At 49.3% G+C, this 11313-nt stretch overlaps 1 protein-coding gene across 5 annotated transcripts in view; it reads left to right on the top strand.

The window, feature by feature from the left end:
- Positions 1-224: 224 nt before the first annotated feature.
- The window catches only part of PEG3 (paternally expressed 3), a 30390-nt gene continuing 19301 nt past the window's right edge, over positions 225-11313 (top strand). For 2 of the 5 annotated variants that reach the window (XM_017509562.2, XM_037731700.1), the window contains exons 1-2: positions 271-434; positions 4673-4759. The gene's annotated coding sequence lies outside the window, so the exon portion shown is untranslated. Of the gene's footprint in view, positions 435-4672; positions 4760-6737; positions 6761-7288; positions 7420-11313 lie in introns of those variants that run through there. The other 3 variants (XM_017509563.2, XM_037731699.1, XM_017509564.2) reach the window with 3 other exon arrangements.

The raw sequence follows: 11313 nt of genomic DNA, 5'->3' as shown, positions 1-11313 counted from the left end.
ATTTCTTTGTTTGGGGGCTGCACCCCCACTACCCAGCTCACCCCCTCACCCCCCTTTTCCAGACCTGGCCTTGGGATCCCTCACGGCCACTCCCTGACGTCAACCCCCAGCCTTCGCGCCAAGCTGTTGCTGTGGCAACCGCAGCCTGATTGGCACGTCACGGGGTCGTGGTGAGGGGCCCGGAGAGGGGCCCTGGAAAGGGCGGCGAGGCCGCTGATTGGCTGGCACGGAAGCCCCGCCTCTGCGGAGGAGCCCTGACTAGGAGGCGCTGAGCTGCCCCTCGGTGCAGACGCCTGGGAGCCGCGGGAGGAGAAGTTTGGGAGGCTGGGCGCGGGAGATGTCCACCCTGGGCTGGTGGCGCCGCCGGGCGCCGGGCGCCGTGTGGGTGCACTAGGCGGCTGTTCGCGCCTTAGGCTGCGCTGCCCTGAGGTGAGGTGAGTGCACCTTCAGCTGCTCCACGCGCCTCCTGCCCGCCGGACCTTGGTGTCGCGATGGTGCTGGGCCAGAGCGGCCGTTTTGCGGCAAGACCCCCGCGGCAAGCCAGCGATCTTCGTGGTCAGGCGGGCTGGCGGGCACAGCACATGGCCGCCCGCTTCCCAGGCCGAGAGTGGGCACCGCGGCGGCCGGGCAGTCCATGCTGTTGTTCTGGGGCAGGGGTGGGCGCAGGTAGGGGCGAGCGCGGCCCGGGCTGCCACGGCGGTGCCGCCATCTTGCGGGTTGGGGTCTGAGGGACTGCTGCAGGGTCTCCGCGACTTCTTGACTGTGCGCGGCCACCGCAGCAACCCCGGGGCATTAGGGCGGACAGCGGGGGCTTTGTCACGGCGAGTCCAGCAAGGTGGACACCGGTACCATGCCTGTTGCCGCGGCAGAGTGCGGCTCTTAGAAGCCTCGGGCTTCCTGGGCTGGGTCTGGGGGCCTCGAGGATGCCCCCTCGTGCCCGCTGCCATCCGGCTTGCCGTGCCAGCATGCCCAGCTGCCCTCTGGGGGCGGGACTTGTTTGCCGCAGTGGTGGTGGGAGGGGCGAAGGCCACCAAGGGGGCGGGGTGGAGGGCTGGCCTGCTTGCAAGACATTTTCTTTCTCCGCCCTCTCGGACTCTCTGGGGTTTGCTGTGCAGGCGCTGCCCTGGTTGGTTGGCGGTAGATGGGGCGGGGCAAGGCTGATGTGACTGTGGGTGGTGGTGGATGTAATGGTCTATTCAAGCCCCACCCACTGGGTGCCATCTTTTAGGAGGGTGGCTGAGGTTTGCCAAGCAGGTGGTGTTCTGGTTGATTGGCAGCAAATGGGGCGGGGCAGGGCTGAAGTGAACATAGTATTAGATGTGATGTTCCTCAGGCCCCGCCCACCTGGGCGCCATGTTTGATGGGGGCTGCTGAGGTTTGCTGCACAGGCTCTGCACTGGTTGGTTGGTGGCAGATGGGGCGGGGCAAGGCTGAAGTTACTGGGTAGTATTAGATGTAACTATCTGCTCAGGCCCCGCCTACCAGGACACCATGTTTGATGGGGGCTGCTGAGATTTACTGCTCGGGATCTGCCCTGGTTGGTTGGTAGCGGATGGGGCGGGGCAAGGCTGAAGTGATTGCGTAGCATTGGATGTAACGTTCTCAGGCCCCACCCACCTAGACGCCATGTTTGATGGGGGCTGCTGAGGTTTACTGCGCAGGATCTGCACTGGTTGGTTGGTAGCGGATAGGGCGGGGTAAGGCTGAAGTGACTGCGTAGCATTGGATGTATCGCTCTGCTCAGGCCCCACCCACCTGGACGCCATGTTTGATGGGGGCTGCTGAGGTTTGCTGGGCAGGCTCTGACCTGGTTGGTTGGTGGCAGATGGGGTGGGGCAAGGCTGACCGGACTGGTTTGCATTGGATGTAATGTTCTGCTCAGGCCCAGCCCACCTGGGCGCCATGTTTGATGAGGGCTGCTGAGGTGTGCTGCACTAGCGCTGCCCTGGTTGGTTGGTAGAAGATGAGGCGGGGCAAGGCTGAAGTGACTGGGTGGCATTGGACATGGCGGTCTGTTCAAGCCCCACCCACCTGGGCGCCATCTTTAATAGGGGTGGTTGAGATTTGTTACGCAGGCGCTGTGCTGGGTGGTTGGGTGGGGCAAAGCCAAAGTGGTTGCAGTTGGAATTGGTTGGAATTGGACGTGACCGTGGGCTCAAGGCCCGCCTGCCTAAGCGCCATCTTTGTTGGGGGCGGCTGAGGTTTGCTGTCCAGGCGCTGCTTGGGTTGGTTGGTAGCAGATGGCGGGAGCAAGGCCGAAGTGGCTGCAGGTGGCATTGGACTTGACTATCTGCCCAAGCCCCGCCCACTTAGCCACCATATTTGATGGGGGCGGCTGCGGTTTGCCGCATAGATATAGGCGTATCTACAGGGAGTGGTGGGCTGCGGCAGCGGCGCTGGCCCTGTCCACGTTCATGGAAAGCTGTGGAGTGCCGCGCTCCTTTCACTGTCTGTGCTGGTTGCAGGGCTGTTTAGTGAATGGGACTGGCTAGGTCCCCGCATCTGGTGGAGCAGGAAGAGTTGCCTAAAGTTTGCCGTAGTGTCCGCAGAGCCATTTGTCCTCAAGGACAGGGCGATGGGTTGTTAGCGCGCCCGCTGTGTTTTTGGCTCACCCCTTCCCCTGTTGTCTGACCAAGACTTTGTTCACCTCAGATGTATCTGGCTGTATCTTGTGTCTGGGGCGGCTTGGCGGGGAAGCTGCAAGGCGTGTTGCGCAGGTGCCCTGCTTGTGGGGTTGAGGGCTGGGACCACGTGCCGTCCTTCGGGACTCACCCGGCCGAGAGGAACCCTGCCTCGCTGATACTGTCTGTACTTGCCGCTGAGGGGCGCCTGAGGTTGACTGCGCAGGCGCCGTCTTGAGTGACACCCGGGGGGAGCATGAGGGAGGGCTGTCTCAGTTGCTGGGGGTTGCCTAGCCTGGTCCACCCTGGCGCAATCTTTGGCCACAGTGGGGCACATGAGGACTATTACACAGGCGGTGTTTTGAAGGGCTGCTGGGTCGGCTGTAGGGGTGGATGCAGATGACTGAGTGACTGTCAGGGGCTGCATGGCCCCGCCCACCCTGTGGCATCGTCTTTGCCGGCCATTAGGTGGCAGCCAAGGTGTACTGTGCGGGCACTGTCCTGAATGATGGCTGGGCTGACTGCAGGAGCGGGCCTGAGGGAGGGACTGCCTTGTCTTGAATGACTGATGGAGGCCGTAGCATGTGTGTCTTGTCTGATGGAGCAGCCAGGCTTCAATGCGGCAGGTGCGCTGTGCAGGCGCCACGTTGAATGACAGCTGCCCTGGCTGTAGGAGTGGGCATGAGCCCCGCCCATCGTAGCCCCACTTGTGTTGCCAAAGGCGGGGCAGCAGAGGCGTACTGCGCAGGCGCCATCTTGAGTGACAGCAGGACTGTTGGGAGGGGGCTGAGGGGATTTCATGGTAGGCGGGGCCGTAGAGCCACGTTCATTCATTCTGTGCCATCTTTGTCGGCCGAGGGGTGGGGCCTGTGCGGGAGCCTTCCTGACTGACTGCTGGCTGTACTGGCTTGCCCGCTGAGCCCTGCTCCGCTTTCTTGGGCAGGGTGCCTTCAAGGCTGGTGGCACCGTGCTTCCTCCAGGGGGCGCCAGAGCCAGGCCTTGGGAAGCGGGCGGGTTCAGCTACGCAGCCTTGGGTCATTGAGCAGAAAAGTGGGATCCAAGGCCAAATGTAGACGTTTTAAGAGATTCGGGGAAGGGTTTTAAGTGAGAAAATGGAGAAGTGGGCGGTGATTCGGAGGCTCTAGGGTTTGAAGGACTTTCACTCAAAATTCTACAGCTTGAGGTAGAAAAATTTAGGGCTGCAGGTGGTCCTGGGAGGGGCAGTGCATGGGAACCAAGAGGCTGCACTGAGCAGGTCGGGGTGTGTTTGAAGGGGCTGCCCATGTGTAGGGTGGGGCCATGGGAGAAACTGTTCATGCGCAGTGCCGCTAGAGGGCTGCACAGCTTCGAAAGCTGAGTTTGTTTGGGTGGGGCCCTCCCGGGGGCCTCCCAGTACTAGCTCTCCTACAGGTGTTCTTTAGAGATGCAGTAAGTCACTGTGCCCAACTCTTGAATAGTTTTTAATAAGCTCTTTAACCTCACCAAAATATGCTCATGTGACTCCTGGAACATAAACCATTCCCATAATCATGAAGCTCCTTCCCTGTGGGACCTCTAATTGATTAAACACATACTGTGAGGTGCAGTAGAACTTGAACTTTGTCCTGTTAGTCCACTGAGAGCATGTTGATAAACCCTTAAAATATTTCACATGGTCATCACTAATAATACTGATAGGATTATTATCAATAATAATACATGATTATCACTAATAATAATATTAACATGGGAATGGCCAGTGCCATAAATGGAATTCTTGAATTGATTCCTTAATGGGGCTCCAGAGAAGGTTTTAAGACACCCCAGAAATTGACTTGAATGCCTCTGACGTAGCCTTGTTGGAGAAAGTCTGTGAGTACATCCCAGGGTGTGAGGTGGTTTAAGTGAGCTATACCCATAGCCATTCATCTGAATGGGATGCTCTTCATGGTCTCATTTGACCTGTGCCATTATAGACAATAAATGTGGAACTGTTATAGATTGTTTCCAGCCTGAGGAACCTAGTAACTGCAAACTAAATTTGGCGTGTCACATTTTCTTTTCCTCTACAGCTTTGTCTTCTTGATCCTCCATCCTTCTTGGAGACAGCTAGGAAGAGGAAGGAGGATTAGGTCCAAACACTAGGTGGCTGGGTCCAGGTGAGTTGAACTTCCTCCTCACAGTGCCACATCCATCTTTGGAGTGACCACCACACTTCCTTACTCTGACACTTTCCTACCGCACACATGTTCCACATAGCCACGCCAAAACCATTTGTACCTTCTGAGAATACCCAGACTCTTCTGGTGGATTGTGCATTCACTAGAAATTCTTTTTGTCTTCACACCATCCATTTCAGTATCCTCCCTCTTTTTCCCATATTCAGCTATCCTTCAGGCCTACTCTTTTTCTCTTACCTGGTGATTAAAGAAGCATGAGAGATTCATTGACTCAGCCCCACTGCGGGGAAAGGAAGTGTTTTCACAGAGTTTTTAGTCTATTTGGGAATTAAAGCTGTGGAAAACATAATTGTTTGATTTATACCTTTGCAAGAAACCATCTGCTAGCAACAACCAACTTAATCTTAGAGAGGCCACATAGGGGCCTCCCTGAAATGGTCAAGAATGTTAAAACTGAGCCCTGAAGGAGGGTGAATGGTGTGTGTCATGGGGAGAATAGTCTCAGCAGAGAGGATAGGGATGTTCTTTAGAGATGCAGAGAGAGGAGCTGAAAATCCAATATTCCTAGAGCAAGGGAATTGTTGAGTGGCATCTGACTGAGGTAGGAAAAAGGTAAGTTGGGCCTTCATCGTGAAAAGCCTTGTAATTTGTGATAAGTAACTGGGCTTGACCTGAAGTGCAACGGGAAGCCCTTTTCACCATGGGAGTATCATGATAATCAGATTTGTGGTTTTAAAAAGATCATCTGGTTATAGGGTGCAGAAGGGAAGTGTGGATGCAGTGGGTGTGGGGAGACCACCTTGGGCCTGGGTGAGAGATGGTGGCTTGGCTTGTGGTCATATCACAGAGAGGAGTGAAGTGGGTAGATTATTTGCAAGGTACTGAGGAAGGAGATTCCGCAAGACTCACTCTCTTTGTTCATGGCCTGCTGACTGATTCAGAGCAGATGCAGTAAGTCACATGACATGGGGAAGCAAACACATAGCCAGAGGTTGGTTGTTCATTTGTTAGTAAGCATTGATAGTGGGCCTGATACAGGACAGTATCATGCCAGGCTTGGACTCTCCAAAAGTAGGTGACATAATCCCTGGCCTCAGTGTCTACTGAATGGAAACTTCCATCACAAGAAGAGTAAGGATGTATTTACCAAGATAGGTGGCTATGGTGGTGGTGAAATACTGCTTGGGGAGAGGCAGAGGGCCCTTAGGATGAGTTGGTATATTCCTGGCCTCAGTGAATGCTCAAGATATCTATTATAGTGCTTAACCCTGTGGAAACTTGCAAACCCCCTTTTCCTGAGGGCTTATGGTAGATCCACATTTAACTAAGCTCAGGAGACTTTAAACCGTACTGACATGTGACTTGAAATAGAATGTTCCTGTTCCCACAATTCTGGTTTATTAGTTCAGTAGCAGGGACCCAAGTACTCAGCAGTGTGTTATGATCAGCAGATTCTCTCCCTGTAGGCAGACCTACATGGGATACAACCATAATGAAAAGATCGCTTGGTGAGTATGGGGTCAGAACCAAGAGAATGTGGGTGAGCTTTAATAGCACTGGTTTGTAACATAGCCTAGTACAGCCGTGTGGTCACAGTGAAACCCTTGCTTAGGGTTACCAAGATACCAGAAGCCCCTTACCTAACACCCTTGCCCTCCCCAAACTCCATTCAAGTTAGGTCTGATGAGAGTTGTTCACTCTCCTGTAGATGGTTGGATGGACCATGCTTGGTGGCCTACTTTTTAGTACTCCCACCTCTTAAAAAAATAAGATCAGCCAATTACTATTGTTAGAATATAATTGTCAAATAACTCATACTCTTCTGGAAGACATTTTATCTTTTTAAAGTAGCTTTATTTGTCTTGAACCATTTTATACTAATCATAAGACTGAACACTTAGGTATTATTTCCTCTTTTTCTAAACTTTTGGTTAAATCTCTCAAGGATGGACAGCAACAAGGAGATTTTGCTGCAGTGTGGTAAGTGCTAAGCTTAATGTGATAGAAGTAAGCCCAGGATGTTGAGATTATCTGAGAGAAGCCAGCCAACAGACCAGAGGGTAGAGGTCATGGCCTGTGAAATGGAGTTAGTGGTCATTTACTCCTTGCTCCCATGTAAAATTGTTCACCTAGAGTTCCTATGTCCATATGTACCTTATTCATAGGCGATTGGATCAGACTGGTTACCTTAGAGCAGTGGTTCTCAAAGAACAGCTCCCAGAGTGGTTGTAGGAGTGCTTCTTTCCTGGGGAACCACAGACCTCCTCAGTCATCCCACCTGGAAAGGTAGCTTCATTTTTCACAAGCACCCTAGGTGACTCTTCTGCATGTCTGAGTTTGAGAACTACTGCTCTAGAAGGAATCAGGCTGTAGCATGCACTTTCAAACTGAGAATTTGGATGAAGGGACGCTGAGTGTCGGGCATTTAAACTGGGAGGTGAGGTAGGCCTGGGCTGGGACAGCATCTTACTCCATGTGCATGCTGAAGTGGAGAATGTCGGTCTGCAGAGAGAGGCAGGAGAATGGAGCAAACAAGAAGAGAGACGAGACCACATACCACGCTGTCCCTGAGAGACGAAGAGACTAACATCCTCGGTTCCTGACTTTAAAGTTCTCAATTCCAGCCCCCTTTTAATGAGGTAGGTAGAATAAGTTAGGGGGCTGAACCTAGGTGCACCATGGTGAGGTACCAAAGTAAGTAAATAGAAATGGGACTGAAGGAGACTTGGTGGATTTTCTCCTGCATCAGATGGGATGTGGGAGCCTGAGGCCAAATGGGGCCACAGGATTTTTTCACACATGGGCTCAGATGCATTCTCGCTCATGATGTGTTCTTTAATTAAGTTCTTCCCTGCTCAGCTGAACACTGACCCATCATTTCTCTGATTAAAGCCAAAGATCCTCCCTGACTTATGGCAAGGATGCTTGATGAGTTTCCTCTTTATTATGTATTAATTGTGAGATCCATGCTTTTATTATCTACTCATTTTAATGGAATAGAAGTGTCATGAAATATCCAAAGGTTGGCATCAGTACCACCATACAGACTCCAATGGCAATGCTGTCATGCAGCAGGCAGCACCAAGCTTATTCTGTATACATAGAGATTTCGTGCTTAGACATCTAGTGTAAACAACAGATCCTTTGGAGATCAGAGAATGCCAGACTTCTGGAAGCACCCCTCCTGCCCCGCTGCGTAGAGGGATTCTTTATTAGTGGCCCCATCACTTGGCACCTCTCCCCCCTCCCCTTGAAGTTGGTGGCTTTCCTCAGTCCCCTGGTTCAGAGTCAGCTAGCCCTTGTGTGCCCCCACCTGCTTTTGGCTACTACTTAACACTGAGTCCTGCTCTGAAGAGAAAGCAGAGGGAGATGTGGAAGCTTTAGTAATGAGGGGTGTGTGGGAGCCCACCTTGAAGTCAGGAAGGAGATGGGTTTGCTCTGTGGCCAGAGTTCATTCTTCAGCCATGTGACAGATAGACAGCTGTCAGCGAAGTGACGGTTTGGGTGTGGAGCCTGATGCCCTTTTAGCCCTCTCCGAGGTACAGTCACCAGAGAGGGGAAGTACAGATGGTGACTACAGGGCACCCTGGGTGGGAGTGCTTAAAGGTCAGAGGGAGGTTATATTATGAGGACCCCAGCAGGGAAAGGGGAGGGTCTGATGTACTTTAACAAGCTGAGCAGGAAGGAAAAAAAAAAACACCCTGGGAAGCAGTAATTGAATTTACTTCATTTTTATATTCAGTTTTTTTCTGGATTGTGAAGTTAAAATCACATTTTAAACAGATGGAAAAAGAACTAGAGACTTCTTACTATTAATCATTTATTTTCATAGATTTTCCCTATTAATAGTCTTAATGTAAGTTTGAGTTTTCTTCCAGGTTAGTTTGTATGTACTACTGTATGTTTAAGAAACTATTTTTTTACGTATGTGAGATCATGCCACTTACTAAACCTTTCACACTCAAACATTTCACATATACCCTCCATCTATAGCTTTGCTTTCTGAAAACTGCATTATATTCCATTGTGTGGACATTCTCATTATTCTCTATGTACACATAAATGGTAATATTTGCAGTAAGAACAATGTATGTATAGATTTTAAGATTTAGTAATAGCAACAATTAATTAGTGGGTGTGACTTGCAGTTTTTATGGTGAATATTTTGCAATACCTGAATGTAGTGCTGTGTTTTATTTTTATAATCAGAAAATAAAGCTAGAACATTTCTTGACAACACGACTGAATGGTTATGTAACCTTTTGTTAAATACTTTGTTTTCATTCCTTGTTTAATGAAAACTCAGGAGGGATGCTGATTTTTGGATGCAGTAACTTAGAACAAAGTATGTTTGTCATTGGCCCTAGTGGCCTTAGCCTTCCAGAGATGTATAGTTGAAATAACCTAATTTCTTGGAGGAGGCTCCATGCCACCACCGGTTATATTGGTCTTTCCTAACATCAAAGGCCGACTCTAATTCTAGAAATGCATGCTTGAGTAAACAAACACTGAGGTGTTAGCTGTCCTGTCTTGGCGTTTTTGTTAAAGTTATCCTTTGCCTTTAGTTGTAAGAAAGTTCCTAGTCTGTATTTAAATAAGAAATCGTTTACCAGTACTTTATTATCCATTAAGTCCCGATGTGTCTAAAGACTTTCACCCAGTTGACTTCTGGACTTTGTTATGTCCCAGTGGTATATTTGTCCTTGTGCTTATATCCTTGTGTTGGAAAAAATACTTGATTTTCATGTGTTTGAGTGATTTTACAGACAAACCACCTCCCACTGCCCATAGACCTTGTAGAGGGTTGTCTTAATATTCTTACACATTTATTCTTCCAGAAGAACTGGATTATCAGTTTGTCAAAACTCCCCACCTCAAAATAAAACAGAGCTTTTTAAATGTGATACACGGCTTTATGTATTTATTTCAGACTTATTTTGTGCCCTTCTATAAATTTATTTATTTATTTATTTTGGTGATGCAGTCTAGTTCTTCACCCAGGCTGAAATGCAGGGGCATGATCTTAGCTCACTGCAACCTCCACCTCCCAGGGCCGCCCCTACTACATCAGCCTCTTGAGTAATTTGGATTACAGGTGTGTGTCACCACACCCAGCTAATTTTTATGTTCCTTCTGTAAATTTTTGAAATTTTGTTTGACGTTGCAGATACTTTGTCACGGAGATTTATTTATTTTGCTATTAATGGGAATTATTTCTCTTGCTGTATTTACTCATAAGGTTTTTAAATTCAAAATAATGCTTTCCCTGTATTTATACTTTTCTTTTTCTTCAGTTGCATAAGCTAAGGACTTCCAGGGTCATGTTGAATTGTAGCTGTGGTATAGCTGTCCCTTCCTTGTCCCCACTTCCAGAGGAACACTTTTAGTGTTTAATAATATGCTTGTTTGCATTTATTTGAGATAAGTCTTTATTATGCTTAGATGTCTCCTGCTTTTACTCTTTGCTAAGAATTTATGAGGAAAGGTTATTGAAGTTTGCAAATGTTTTTTAACTTGAAATACTGCTCATGGGCTCCCCTCCCCCTTTCATCTGTTGTGTAATAGTTTACACTGATGGGACATCCTCCTTATATTCCTGGAATAGCCTTTCACAGTCATGGGCTATTACTCGGACTTTGTTAGATTCGGTTTATTAAATGTTTTTGCACCTATGTGCAAATAACATATATTGAACACCTATAAAAATACAGAGATGAAAAAGGTAACAGAGCCTTGTCCACGGGGCTCTGGAGTAGGGTATAAATACAGGTGTTCTGTTCTGTTGGATTCACATATCTTCAAGCACAGCTCTGATTAATTGGCTGCCCTTTTTTTAATGGCCCATTTAGGCCATCCTTTGGCAGACTAACTCCTCAGCCTTAATAGTTCATTTGATAGCATCAGGCAAGCCTTTAGACCTTTCTTCCTCTCAGCCGTCTGCAAACACTTATCTTCTGTTTTCTTCAGTGGTAGGCATGGCTGTTGCCATGGAGAAGCTGTCCTGGGGAAGTGGGGGCCAAGTGGGTAGAGCAGTTATGCTTTTGATTGGCCAGACTTGCTGTCACAGAAGGAGGTCACCTGGGATCTGGTCTTCCCCAGCCAGGGTGAGGTAAGTATGGGGCCCTGGCAGGTACAAATTCAGCATCTGGCCCCATTGCTAGTTGCCCTTTTGGCGGTAAGTAGAGGACAGTGTGAATCCAAGGCTAAGGGTTGGGTCACTTGGCCAGGAAGGCATATGGCACACCTTGTGTCAGGTACCCCTGCAGGAGAATGTTAACCAGCACTTCCTGTTCCTGCCTTTGGCTCTGGGTTGTTCTGATGTGACTTGTGTTAGGACTGTGGTTACATAGCAATAACATAACAACAGAACACGCTTCCCTCTCAGTGGCACTCACCCCTTCCCACCATTCCATGTGTAAAATGTGTCACCTGCTATTACTTTGTGCTCAAGGTTTTACCTTTTTCAAACCAGAAATTAGCTGCACATAAAAGGGTTAAACTGTAGTGTGCAACTGACTTTTTTTTTTTTTTTT

Source organism: Cebus imitator, unplaced genomic scaffold (assembly GCF_001604975.1).
Source record: "Cebus imitator isolate Cc_AM_T3 unplaced genomic scaffold, Cebus_imitator-1.0 Scaffold417, whole genome shotgun sequence".
Lineage (NCBI taxonomy): Eukaryota > Metazoa > Chordata > Mammalia > Primates > Cebidae > Cebus > Cebus imitator.
The sequence above is the reverse complement of the archived record's forward strand: the minus strand, read 5'-3'. Positions and strand labels throughout refer to the sequence as shown.